This window comes from Clytia hemisphaerica, unplaced genomic scaffold, assembly GCF_902728285.1.
Source record: "Clytia hemisphaerica strain Z4C2 unplaced genomic scaffold, Clytia hemisphaerica genome assembly, whole genome shotgun sequence".
Taxonomy (NCBI): domain Eukaryota; kingdom Metazoa; phylum Cnidaria; class Hydrozoa; order Leptothecata; family Clytiidae; genus Clytia; species Clytia hemisphaerica.
In genome coordinates this window covers 362,336-366,496 of record NW_027104053.1, presented here as the reverse complement: position 1 = coordinate 366,496, position 4,161 = coordinate 362,336, and the positions used below count along the sequence as shown (strand labels likewise).

The window sequence follows — 4,161 nt, the reverse complement described above, 5'->3', positions numbered from 1 at the left end:
TGCAACAGCAAGGATGAGAGTTACCTGAATCAAGTTCGCAAGACTTTGAAACAAAATAAAACGCACAGCAGCTAAAATGAACCAACCAAAATTTGTCATGACTAACTGTATGAGACTATGGCGATCATCTCAAAGGTCTAATGCCTATATTCCAGGCGTACCCAATCGATAACATCGATTGTCGATTTAATCGATGTCAATCGATAAAAGTCGTTCGTAATCGATGATCGATCGATTACTAATCGATGGCCAATCGATAGGAACGTAAAATTTTATTATCAATTGGTATCGATTTTCATCGATTGAATTCGATTATTATCGATTAGCCATCGATTGAAATCGATTGTCATCGATGAAAATCGATTGTGCTAATTTTCTGTATGTGTATGATCGCTACTCTGTGTACCCACGGCAGTTTCAAAACTCGCGCGGAGCGAATCTTTAGAATTTCGCGCGTATTTCAAAATGTAAACAACAATGCAATGACTTCATTCGAAAACCGGCGGCTGTCACGCCAACTTACCCTCCACTTTGGTGGAAAAAAGACTATAAATCAAACCAAAATGCAAATCTTTTTGTTTCTTTTCATAATTAAAGCCCTTAGCCATGATAATATGCAAAAAAATCTGGAAATTTCTCATTTTTTCCTTTGGAAATTGAGGATTTGCTAACAAGTGACGTAAATGGGCGCTCAGCCGATTTTCATCATTTTCCTGACCGATTAAGAAAAAAAGCGAATTTTCCTGGGAAAAGTGTTGACTGTTCCTGAAAGACCATCCTTTTAGCTGCATTTTGCAAAAAGAATTAGGGTTGTATCATTTTTTTTCTAAAAGTTATCTCGAAAGTTCTACACCAACCATTTCAATAAAAACACGAAAGTTTTGTCAGAAGATTCCACTGTTTGTCGCCTTATTTGTTTACATGTGGCACTGCAACGGCTTCTTTGATCCGCAACCCACTCAAATCGCGTTGAAATAGCATTATTCTTTGGTTTAACCCCCACAATTTATCACAATAACCTACAAGATGAGCCAAAAACTGCTACTTTTGCCCTCAAAATATGAATGTGGAACTTTTAAGCAAAATACACGGAGCAGCCAGTGAAGAGCAAATCAGTGAGGGGGGGGTTGAGAAACACCTGAAAAAAAAGGTTTACCAGGGAACAATGCACAGATTATTTTCAATTACCTAGATCTTTTGATCAAATCAACTTAATCAAATACCTCATAACATATACAAAGTGTAGAAGGGTGAGGATGAGGAGTCAAAAGGAGAAAACTGTGAATTTTTAATAATCAAGGGGGGTGTAAGGTGCATATCTGCAGTTTTTCAGGACTCGGGTTCAGGCTTAAAGCCAATAAATTATACCCACTACCAGCACTTTTCTTACGAAACATGGCGAAAACATACTTTCTTTAGAAAAATATTTTCCTTATGTTTTAGCCAAATCATAAAAAACTAAGAAATCAGGGATGAAAAGGGTCTGCAGGCGAAAACATTTTCAAAAAGGGCAGCATTATCTCAAACTACTATAGTGAGTCAACTATGATTTTTTATGAAACTTAAACAATGGACACAGTGGCCTTAATATTCTGTTTCTGGATTAATAATAGATAAATTTGATTGGTTAGAAAATGAGAAGGTTTTTTTAAATCTTACCAAAGATAAGAATTATCATTCGAACTTTTATATATCCAAAAATATCAGGAAAGTAGACGAATGCAGTAGGACGTTTGTGGTAAAAGAAAGAAATCAATTTGATGGTAAGAAGGCAAGTACTGTGACACATAAAAGGACATTATTTTTTCTTCATGCAATTGATATTTCAAATTAGATATATACAGAAAGAACAATAACATGAATAACATTTTCGTCAAGATTCAAATCGTTTATTATAATTGCAACTTCTTCCAAAACACCAAAATATTTTCTGATTCCACATGTGGTAGATGGTAGCTCATCAGAAAGCCTAAAAATTAAATAAATGAAATTATCACAAGCTTCTTAAAAGTGAGGACAAAATGAAAAAAGAGTGGGGTAACCTTTTAAAGAATCATATGTACCAGGGGGGTTCATAAAAGATAATGTCGTTTTTTAAATCATTGACACCACTTCCAACCAATTTTTGTGCTATTTTCATGCTACAGAGGAGGCACACAAACCAACCATACTTAGAGATCAAATTTAGTACAAAATGTAGGAATCTTACCATTTGTTGTCTGTCAGTGTAGCAGACCGATAATAAATTGATTCCACTTGGTTCGATTGTAGATGCATCAAGATCAAACCTGATAGAAATATATGAATTGCATTAAGCTTTACACAAGGCAACAACTTTCCATCCACACCGGAACTTTTTCCATTGAAATATGAATAAAAGATTAAAATCACTATCCTGTCATTTTAAGAAGCTATATTATTCAAATAAGATTCAGACACTCTGCTCTGCACACTTTTCTATCGAACATGTTGTTACTACTTAAATATATAGATAGATAGAGGTAGGTGAACACATCTGTGTATATAAAAGTAATCTGAAATTCAAGAAATGCCTTCTAATTGGTAAAAATGACTTGGTATTTTATGAAATAGAATGCATAATTATTGGCCCAGCTAGCTTTAGCGTACTGGGCCTTTCATTAGCATTCTGCCCGGTGTCAGTGTGAAACAATTTACTAGGCGATACGCGTTTTCAAACACAGCACAGGCTAGTACATATTGTGAACGATTTGATTGGCTGTTAGAACATGATTGACAGAGTAAAAAACAATTGAAATCGTCTTTATTGGTTAAAAACATAAAAGGAGAAAATACAATTAACTATTAAAACTATAAGAATATAACAGATGTAGTACGTTTTAAGAAAAACAATGTGATTTACACAGAAATAACCGTAACAAACCTTCTTCTCTTTAGGAAGATGTTCTTTTAAAAAAAAGTTGTTTTTACATTTCTCTATCATGTGAACAGTTCAGTTGTTCACGTGTTAGGAAAAAAACTAACATCTCTGTATATAAGATTAAATATTATGAATTATTTCACATTGTTGTAAATAAGAGATAGCCGAATGGTCTAAGGCGTCTATGGCTTGTGTCAGCGGCTCCCGGTTCCAATCCCCTCTGGTCAGTTCATATTTTTATTCGCTGGGCCTTCATGCCCTCTGGGCTTCTTGTTGATCATAAACATCAGAATTTTGTACATGACCGAACATGAGAGAAAAAAGCCCAAAATGAAAAAACTTACAGCAATAATATAAGCTTCAAATAATTTCAAAATTATTCTTACCCAAAAGGTATTGCTTAACTGCTAAGACAAGGATAAAATCCTTGCAGATAGACTTTGAATAACGTATGACGTGATGGGTTGTTAGTTTAGGTTAAAGTGGAGTTGTAACTTCTTACATCCATAGCCTAAGAAGGAAAAGTTACTATTACTGACTTTTTTCTATTCACTTTATCCTTGATAACCAAAATTAGACAGTACCTTCACAAATATTCAATGGATAAGGAGGCCCTTTAGTTAATGTTTTTATCTCGTGTGGCTTAAGGGGTCCCCAGCAGTTTGTGAATGTGTTTTTTTTGGTTGCGTGAACGCATGGAAATTGAAAAACAAATCTGTGAATGCGGGAATTAAAAATTTGCGTGAAAGAGAAAATTTACTTTTTGATTGAGTGAATGCCTGATTGTCATCTTTGCTTAGTGGTCAGAGAGGAATAATCCTTTTTCAATTAGTGATTCAAACTTTAATATTATTCCTTTCTCTAAAGAAGGGTGTTGGAATTAGACGAGGGTTAGACTTACGGTATTCGACCCATCGTTTCGCTGGATGGTATTTATTATCAAAATATTGATCAACTAACAGTTGATAGATAGCATGAAAGGTGTGTGTTTTTCTAAACATATCATTATACATTATATTCCCCTTTTGTCTAAGTACCGGACTGGTCCCGGGTGTCATACTCAACTTAAGAACTAATTTTGGGTGCATCGCCGGTACAAGAATCGCATAGCGATGAAGGGAAATGACCTCTAAAGTACTAAATTTTACCCAGATAAGTATTCAAAACATTTTTGGAGCTTATCTTAATATTTCTAAATGATCTGCAGTAGACTCAGTTAACTTTTGGGAGCAGATTGGAGGCTTGTTAGGACTGAGCTTGCA

At 34.7% G+C, this 4,161-nt stretch overlaps 1 long non-coding RNA gene across 1 annotated transcript; it reads right to left on the bottom strand.

Moving 5' to 3' along the window:
• Positions 1–1,867: 1,867 nt before the first annotated feature.
• Positions 1,868–3,397, bottom strand: LOC136811956 (uncharacterized). The gene is made up of 3 exons (XR_010847307.1): positions 3,286–3,397; positions 2,210–2,288; positions 1,868–1,969 (listed from the first exon to the last, which is right to left on the bottom strand). It is a non-coding gene; the product is annotated as an uncharacterized lncRNA (long non-coding RNA).
• Between the last annotated feature and the right edge of the window lie 764 nt (positions 3,398–4,161).